This window comes from Mytilus californianus, unplaced genomic scaffold (assembly GCF_021869535.1).
Source record: "Mytilus californianus isolate M0D057914Y unplaced genomic scaffold, xbMytCali1.0.p SCAF_52, whole genome shotgun sequence".
Taxonomy (NCBI): Eukaryota; Metazoa; Mollusca; class Bivalvia; order Mytilida; family Mytilidae; genus Mytilus; species Mytilus californianus.
Window position 1 is genome coordinate 151,620 of NW_026262704.1, and position 10,861 is coordinate 162,480.

A 10,861-nucleotide genomic window follows, 5' to 3' on the forward strand; every position below is an offset into this window, starting at 1 on the left:
GAAAAGTGCAGCAAAATGGCGTCTATATGTATAGTTTAATGCGATTTGTTATTTATTAGCAAAACTGCAGTCGTCTTGCTGTTGTTTGTTGCTAATTGTTTTAACCCCCACCCTCCCCTATCAACACGACCAAATGAAAACAAAATTTATAAACACACTAGTTGACGAGAGATATGTACAGCCTTATCAATTTTTTTTAAGTACAATATTAGTATCAATTTAGTGCACACGACAGACGACAGATATATTTCTAGAAACACGTACTCTTGAGTTTGCAAATCTAATTTCCCCGTTAACAAGCAGCGGCCTGAATATTGTTCTGCGGTAACAAACCTCCATTTAATTTTATTAGTATTTTCAAAAGATCTAGTGTCTAAGCAAAACGGACAAAAAAAAAACAAAACAGAAAAGCCAAATATTATTAATGTTTAGTTTAATTTGCATTGAATTAGAAAACCCTGAAGCTGTTAAAAAAATATTAGGGATAACAGAAAACACTAAATTTTTAGTTCGGGATTAAATTGTTCCGAAATTAGGCTAGTCTTTTCGGTTATCATTTTACATTAAATCTTTATTGCAAAATTACAAGCAATACAAACAAACAATTATACATTTTAAATACAATGCAATACAATGTAATACAATACAATATAATAGAACATATTATAAGAGTTCAATTATAAATTTATGTAAAAAACACAATCATAAGCTTGTCTGACATGGGTCTGACCCCCTCAGTTCTAAAGACTGCTTAATAAAGACTCCAATATGACAAACAAGTTCAGGGATGGGGATTTAGAATGTGTTTTAGTTTATTAAATGCATCAAGATGTTGAAATAATGGTACATAGTCTTTTAGATAAGCAAAAAAATTAGAACGCAATGATATGTTAATGTCACAATACAAAAAAAAATGAAATTCGTCATCTAGGACTCCACATTTTTTACATAATCTTTGTGCTCTTGGAATGTTTCTGTACCTTCCCAATTTTACAGTACAACTCAACAACCCATAAATCTTCCACAGTTCTTAAAAATATAAGCAAAACATAACTAAAGGATCTATCATTATACATTTTATATCTTACAGCCTGTTCTAAAGGATACACATTAAGTATAGGCCAAAGCTGCAGACCATGTCCAAACAAAACATATGGCGAACGATGTGGCAGTGATTGTGATTGCTCAGTGCTTCAAATGTATAATATATAATATATATTTAGAATCAATTGCAATTCTAGTTTTAAGCAAAACCAAAAATATGGTGATACAATGTACCAAATATTTCATGCATGTTCAGGACGACCTAATAAGAGAGTACCGGACAACCGACATAAGTTATACGTTATCTATCGGATCTATGAGGTACACAATGAATAAGGAAACATAATCCTGAATGAGTTTTAGATGAGATGGGACATTTTCTGGCAAAAGGGAGATAATCTCATTCGAAAAAAAATCTTTCGATTCTTTATTGGTTGCAATTTGTATCACAAACCACATGTTTTTGGGAGATAATATTATAGTGTTATTAACTGGCTGTTTCTGTATTGGACCTGTTTTAGATTCGAGGTTAGCTGTATTGGACCCGTGACTCGAATAGTCGAGGTCCAATACAGCTGATCGAGAATCTATAACAGGGCCAATACAGAAACAGCCAGTTCATAACACTTTTATCTATTTTGATTTTAATATAATATTTTAATTAATCTAAATAAATTAGAATAAACTGCACATGAACTAAGAAACTTACCATGAAGAAGATACAGAATTTCATATCTGAACTTGTCTTTTCGCATTCACGTCCATGGATTTTTTTGTCAACATTGTCAGATTTAATTTCTGATTTCTCGTCCAAGTACTACAATGTTATGCTATTAATATTCATTTTATGTAGCAAATATAAGAAGTATTTGGGAAGAATAAATCAGACAGTTTTACTATTCTTACTCTGAATCGTCTGCGGTCTGGTCAACGGAAATGAACCAGTGTCAATAATCGAAAGTCGTCAGTACTCGAAAAGGCTGTGAAATATTTTCGTTTCAAGAATGCAAGACGTTACAAAACACTGAACATCATTTAAACTATTTTTTTTATGATTTTCAGTTAAAAAAATATAAAACAAATGGTTTTATTTTGGCATTACGATACGTTCAAATTTAAGTAATGCTTAAGAAAATTGAAACCGGAAGTGAACGTCCCGTATTAGCCCATGGGGCTAATACGGCTTTTTTCCGTATTGGCCCCCGTATTGGCCCGGTCCGAAAAGTAATATTAACTCTAGATTTTATATCGACAGGGAAACTTCATCAGTATTGAGCATGCTGATTTATCCGTATTAGGGCTGATTTCCTCGTATCATTTACTAGTTCCTAGATATAATTTGATGTGTTATCTCATAGAGACACGACTTTGGAATTTTACCAGTATAGATACTGTTTGATAGCAGACAAATTGAATTCTCAGTAAGACTCAAAGTAAGGGGACGGTAGTACAGAATTTTAGTATAAGTTTTTTAAAGACTTTGTAGTTCAAGGCATGTGCATGTTGAAAATATGTCGTAAAACCCTATGTTTGGACCTTTGCAAAAGATAGAAGTGAATATGAACTTTCCTTCCAGGATATATTTTTTTACGAAACTTCATAGTTAAGGAAGCACAGTCTTAGGTGTAAAAGGAGTTCCTATAGGAAATCGCATTGTCTATAGTTACGTTGAGTATAAACTATAAAAAAAATATAGTTTAATAATTTCTCCCGGTGCTCTTTCTATTTCGGACACGTGTATTACAGTTATAACATGTGAGAGAAGATATATCAAATCCCACAAACTACCTGTTGAAAATACATGTTTCATTGAGTGCAATATAGAGTATACCAAATGGTAGTTTTATGAAGTAAAATTTAATTTCAGTTGTGACCACGTTAAAGGATGTGTTGAAATTCCAACAACAACCGGTACTTCAATACATAAAAGGTCTGGTAAGTAACACATAATAGATTTCAGAAAGATAATATATTTTAACCTTGAATTTATCTATCAATTAAATTAAGAATTGACTGCTCCTTTTTGTAAACTTATTTGGATGTTAAAGCGTTGGCCAAAACACATTTTGTATAAAGCGAATCAAATGTGCACACGATCAGTATAACTCATGTAAGGTCAATAATACGTTAGATACTTTTGTAATTTTAATGCCATGTTTTTTTTTATAGATGACAGAACATACCCATGGACCCAAAGAACACCAACACATTCGGAACATGACAGTTTTTCTCATACGACAGTCAATATTTCTGGTACGGTGCATTCATAGTTCATTTCGTCATCCTCATCCGTGCGTTTTGTTCTATTTGATCAAGTTTCAATCTCTCACGTCGGAATGTCTAGATCCGAAAACAATCTTTATAAAATAAAAATTACGAGATGTGGTATAATTGCTAATGGGACACTAAAGTTCAAAGAAGTGGATATAAGCAAGTATAGCCAACCGTACATCCGTCAATAATGAAAAATTCCAAACCCGGTATCTGTATCTGTTTTATTATCGCTTAGAATTCTGATATTACCCATTTTCGAAAAAGGAACATAGAATCAATAACAGTGATTTTATTAGTTTTTTTAACATTTGTTCGAAATATAAATGGTATAGCTGTGCTGATCTCAGCCGCTCGACACAATGTAGTCTCTTTAAAGACTCAAATTGTGGCTCGCGGCATATATTTTAGAAGGTGAATATCTTACATAAAAATTCAGATAGATACATTTTGTAGATAGATAGATAGATAGATATACAAGTTTACAGAGAGACATACAATATAAATACATATACAATAGATGAGGTAAACAAATATATACAGATATTCTAAAATGAAGTACACAATTATGATGGTATACATGTATAATGAATGGTTATTACATTTACATGGAGGGACTAACTTTTTTATTAATACACTTAATAAATAAACACAGTTTTCTTAAAACTGATTGTTTTTTAGTATTAAACAGTGAGCAAATTGACATTATATTTGGACTATTTTATACAACTGTTACAGTAGTTATTACTCTTTGAAAGAAAATTTGTTTCTTTCAGATAAAACAACTTTACCCCAGGGCCTCGATGCAAGTACAAAGTACAAACGGAGAAAGCACGTTCAATAGTGTTCAAGGTATATATGGATTATTACACCAAGTTCAAATAAATGGTAGCAATGCATACACAAAAACGAGTTTTCATTCATTTTGTTGCTTTAAATATCCCCCCCACCCTTGTTGTGTAGTATTTTCTATGCCCCATTTATGGGCATTATGTTTTCTGGTCTGTGCGTCCGTTCGTCCGTCCGTTCGTCCGTCTGTCCCGCTTCAGGTTAAAGTTTTAGGTTAAAGTTTTTGGTCGAGGTAGTTTTTGATGAAGTGGAAGTCCAATCAACTTGAAACTTAGTACACATGTTCCCTATGATATGATCTTTCTAATTTTAATGCCAAATTATAGTTTTTACCCTATTTTCACGGTCCACTGATCATAGAAAATGATAGTGCGGATGCGGCATCCGTGTACTATGGACACATTCTTGTTTTTTTTTTATGAAAATGCTTAATTTACTTCCCTTTGTTATGTCTCCAGTGGCAAATATTTCCAGCATTTAAAAGAGCAGAAAACTTGACAATGGAAAAAGAGTTTTTTTATAAATCTGGCGAAAAAAGCCACATTCTTTTTAATTTGTTATGTTTTCTAGCAGTTTACATGTGTTCGTGTAAGGTGTTGTTGCTCTGAAGTTAAATTTTCAATATTTTTCTGCGCAATAATTATGTATTAAAAAAGGGTGTTTTACAGTATTTTAACGAAAAAAGTAAAAAAAACAAACATACCAAACTTTAAGAAAATTCAAATCGGAAAGTCCCTTATCAAATGGCAAAATCGAAAGCTCAAACACGTCAAACTAAGTCAAACGAATGGAAAATAACTGTCATATTCCTGACTTGGTTCAGCATTTCCTTATGTAAAAAATGGAGGATTAAACCTGGTTTTATAGCTAGCTTACGACACAATGTATGTGAAGTTGTCTATAAACAGATATATTTCGGGGGAAATTATTCATTCTTTGGCAGCATTATATAATCAAGTATTGATTTGTTTTGCGAACAATAGCATAGTAAATATTTTGACTGTTTTAAACATTATCTTTTCCAGGACTGCTGTCAAGAGAAATTATTGTGTATCTCTATTTATCAGTCTTATGCTTTATATTCTACAAATACAAGACAGTGAACAAAAAGAAGAAAGCAACAATTACGCAATCACAAAACCCTTCGCTGACTCAAAAACAGTCATAACATCGAAACGGAGGAACGTTTGTATGACATTATTGATGACGCAGACCTCTCAGAAGACAACTTCAAATGTCACCTGATTACCTCGATGTAATAAGCGGATCAAACAGCACCGGAAGTGGGGAAGGCAAAAATGTAGAAAACCAAGAAAACAATTTCGAGTCATTGTCAACTGATCAGATAAAAATGCTCGTAAACAAAGTAATTTGTAGTTCTTTGAATGATAGATAAAGTACCTCGTCTTCTGGTGAAGATCGCCCGGAAACAAAACAAGATTACTTAAATCCATATCAGTCCGTGGTTAAAACGTCACCACCGAATATTAGGGAGTATCTTACTTTAGCAACAGAACACAACAGGACAGACAATAGAAATGGGGTCGGTAACAAATCAGGTTCACTTAGCAATAAAAAGAATATACTTCAGTATTCAATGAAATTAGAGGAGATAGGTTTATATCGGCCTGATGAATACGAAAACTCTCCAATTAGCGTTGAATATGCAATACCTAAGCGCTGTTTACCAAGTATTCGAGGGCGAGAAACCAAGTCGTGCGAAAACTTGAATAGCAACCGGTTGAAAATTAAAACATCGTTAGGAAAAGACGATAAAAATAATCAACTAAGATTGGAGAGATGCGTTCAAAAAAGCCACCAGACTTATTAAATGAGAGAACATCATCTCTGCAGCAGAAAACTGATTAATTAAGAATTGAATGCTTCTTTTTGTAAATTTATTAGGGTATAAAAGCGTTGACCAAAACATTTTTTTTCCGCGCTTCATTCTAAAATTGTGCGCCTATAACATTACTAAAAGAAGCATTCAATACTTATAATGACGTTTTTGCTAGGATCATGAATATACGATTTCTATCAAGTTTTTCTTTTATTTTGTATGTGCACTTGATTTTCGGAGCTCGTGTCATCAACAATGTTACATTTCATTTTGAAATGAAGGTTAATTTCAGAATGACGCGAGATTGGTGTTAGCCAATCAGAATAACGCATTGTAATGAAACATACATGTAATGTAATTATTCAGATAAATGCTAAATTCTTTTCTTTTTTCTTAAGAAGCCCTTGTATGAAGTCATCCCCATATGAATAAAGAAACAAGTCACCAAGAAGAGGCACACTGGAACATTAGAATATTAAATATTTAGTTCAGTATATACGTATTATCAATTAAAAAGTTGTTCTGACAAGCCACCTATTTATCTAATGAGCTCGTAAATCGTAAATGAAATCTGATTTGTTTTTTTTTCTGTTCATTTGCGTACACCCATTGGTCGAATGGTCCTGTTTACCTCAACCTAAAGGCCAAGTGATATATTGAAAACAATTTAACGCGGTATTCAGATCGATATAACATTGTATAATAAACAGACCAATTGAGTTGTTGAATTGAACTAATCTATAAACATCATTTCGTTGGATATCGGAGGTGGTGCTATGACTAGGACTATAACGGTGATTTAAACAAGTGAAACATATAAAGATATATATATATATATATAATTAGCTATCCATGAATTTTTAGGGACTATATACAGCATCGGATTTTCAATAGTATGACGGACATGTATCTTTATTATTTCTGCACTTTACATTTAACGATGGATTTTCATTTTCATATTAGATGAAGGCCAGTTTACGAAACTCTCTCGGATTTTGCATTATATCTATTAGTTCCAAAATCATTTCTAAATGTGAATAAAACGATGACCGCTAAGCTGTTTAATATTGGATCAAGTGTATATATTATTTAACCCGTTTGCTCCGATGATAATGTGATTTAATTTTTGTGTGTGAAAATTGTTTCGCCACAACCAACATTGTTTCATACGTTTGTTACTGATCTGTGTGTGAGAATTGCCTCGCCACAGCTAGTCAACATTATTTGAAGAAATTAAACTTGTGTGTGAGAATTGCCTCGCCACAAAATTCTGACACTGAGTGTGTGAATATTGATTCGCCACTTGTAACGTGAATAGTGTGTGAAAATTGTCTCGCCACTATAGATGTAAATACCAAACCACGGATACCACAGATGTAGATGAAAGAACATTTTTGTGACAATATTGCATAAATTTGACATTTTGCTAATATGTGTCAATGAGAACACTAATTTACATGGAATTGTTAGTGACATTTGCTTCATTTATTTGTTCTATTTGATCTTATATTGAATTGGTTCTTTTGCATGCTTATATATAATTATATAGGGCTACACGTGACTGAAGTTTTAGAAGTACTATATTTGTTCTTGTTGAAATGATAACTAATCTACTTAAATTGTGCTAATAAGATTATTTGTAAAAGTTATTTTTTGCTATTTGAGTGTCTAATTGTATTAGGAATATGTGGTGAAATCAAATGATAGAAGAGGTAAAAAGTGTAATAGTGGCCAAAAATTGGTGGCCGGGATTTTGTTATAGTGGCCAAAAATTGGTGGCCGGGATTTTGTTAGAGGGGCCAAAAATTGGTTGCCGGGATTTCGTTATAGGGGCCAAAAATCGATGGCCGGGTTTTGTTTGTTAAGTGTTGAAACGTTGAACAACAGATGTAGTATGTGCCTGTCCCATGTTACAAGACTTTGGGTATAAAACCATTATATCTTGCCCCATTGCTTTCCATATTAAATTCTGCAATTATAAGCATAAATAGCTACTTTGTCTCAAATTCAAATAAAGTGGAAGTCATTTCATGTCAAAACTATACCTTATCTTGACCTGTGCTGAAAAATTTCACATATATTGAATATTAGAGCGTACTGGTTCCCGGAAGTTTGATAGTACAAAAACAGGTACTTCTGATCTGAACAACATGGCAAATGTCCCTTTTTATTATTGTGTCTTTATTGGTGGTTCATTTTTTATTTTATTTATTTGCGTTCACATTGAATCAAGTTGTGCACCAGTTTCTGTTATTATAAATCCTAGTTCAATCAGATATTGGATACGGATGAGTTAAGGATGTTCGCTACTCTGTTTCAAAATAACAAGCTTTTTAAAAGACTGTTTTAAGTTGATAGTATATAAATAAAGAAACTAAAAAAGCAGAAAAAAATGAAGGGTCCATGTGCTATTTTTCGAGATATTAGCCATTGAAAATTTGGCGGGAATAATTCAGCTTAACATTCATCAATTTAGACATAAAGACGAAGTTCTGTCTAATTATAACCAATGCTTTCTCATTGATTAGTCCACCCATGTTGGAAACGAAAAGAAAAGTTCTTAGGTCTTATTTTTTGTTGCTTGCACTTGCATATTAATTAGACGGTTTACCGGATTTGTAATAACATGAGCAACACGACGGGTGCCACATGCGGAGCAGGATCTGCTTACACTTCCGGAGCACCTGAGATCACTCCCAGTTTTTGGTGGGGTTCGTGTTGCTTAGTCTTTAGTTTTCTATGTTGTGTCTTTTGCACTATTATTTGTCTGTTTGTCTTTTTATTTTTTAGCCATGGCGTTGTCAGTTTATTTTCGATCTATGAGTTTGACTGTCCCTCTGGTATCTTTCGCGCCTTTTTTATACTGGACATCTTTACACAGAGGCAACACTTTTTTTCAGTATTATGTTTAAAGAACTGCAGAATCTTAATCATGATTATGTTTTGCAATGATATTGCTTATATTCCAATTTAATTGTTTGTATTGCAATTTTTGCTTACACTTGTTTCTTAATAAACAAGCACTGGAACCGCATATTAAAGGTTATACTAGTATTCAATATTAAAAGTGGTTTATATCCAGAACATTAATGTTGAAAGACTCTAAGCTCAAACTTATGAAAGGCTGCCTGATAATATTATTAATTAAATAATTATTTGACATTTGTATTTAATTCAACATGTTCAATGAACACAGATTTTTCACCAATGGTGAAGATGGTAAAGATGATGATTAAATGCAGTTTTGTGAGGATATCAGATACTTCTTACGAATGGACACTCTTAATTTTCGTGGTAAGTGTAATACAAAAATTGTCTTCCGTATGATAAATTAGCATCTTTCATTCATTAGAAGTATCCTCGCTTAGGGTACAATATGCTGTAAGTACGATCCCCAAAAGACGGGCGAAAGATACCAGAGGGGCATTCAAACTCATAAATCGAAAATAAACTGACAACGCTATATCTAAAATAGAAAAGACAAACGGACAAACAATAGTTCACAAAACACAACTTAGATAACTAAAGACTAAGCAACACGAACCCCACCAAAAACTGGAGGTGATCTTAGGTGCTCCCGGAAGGGTAAGTATATACTGCTCCACATGTGGCACCCGTCGTACGTTAGTACAAACCCGGTAACAAGTCTTATTCGGTCGGTCACGTTCGTGAAAAGGGGAAGGGATTGTAGTTACGACATTAGGAACATGGTCTATATAAGCACTGCACCTCTTTGGAGTTTCAAATTGTACAGTTTATCTCGTGTTTGACATACGAAAGCTCTATATAATGAATTGTGTTATTTGAATGGACGATTGCAAATATTTATATACTTTTGGAAACTTTGGGAAATAGGGATATTATTTGAAATTGATGATTATATCTGCCCTTCAGATGATTATGGGGACCTACACCTCCCAATGGGTAATTACACTGGAAAATATAACAATAGATTTTTAAAGTTTTACGTGATATAAGACAGAAAAAAATTCTTCAGTTAGAATAAGATATAGATGTAAGTATTGAAACAGCATGGTACAGAATATAAGTAACAAGGACTACGCAACACATTCATTCCATCACAAAATAATTTAATTTTGGATGTAACGCGTCTTCTAATTGGCTGACGTTATTTTGTTTATCAGCTCATAGACCAAACTCCGAAACAGTGGTGACATCTGGCTACGCTTCTTTACACCACTGCCATCAGCCCTTTTCAAAATCACAAGATTCTTCGGGTTGCGCTTAATTATTAACAAAATGATTTAAGATATTCTTCGAATTGTCAATTTTATTAAACAATTACACAATATATAATAAATTTGATAACAATCAAGTATACAGCAAGGAAATAACGCGAAGTATTTGGAACTTTTTTTTTTTTGGGTGTAGTGACTCAACTCGTACTACTCGATTATTCCCGTGTACAAATGGATGACAAAATTAAGGAGGTGTGTCGGGAAATTTACCCAGATTTATCAATTAAAGGTGAACAGCTGACTTGAATTGCAGCTATATTAAATAACAAAGATGTTGTAGTTAACCTTCCTGTTGGTTTCGGGAAGAGTGTTATTTTCCATGCTCTTCCAGGTAAGTGAAAAACCAAATTCGACGAAGATGCAGATAATTTGATCGGAACGATACCGGTTCAACGATATCAGGATATAGACTTATACTGGCAGTTCTGTAATACTTTATTTCATTCTATCCATCTTGTAACTGTTCGCACATTTAAATTAAAAAAATAAAATAAAATAAAATTGTCGTTTCGGCCATGTACATTGTAGAATGTAGTATGATCAGATGATGTACATGTACTAATTAGGCATCCTAGCAAAACATACTGATTTTGTTATT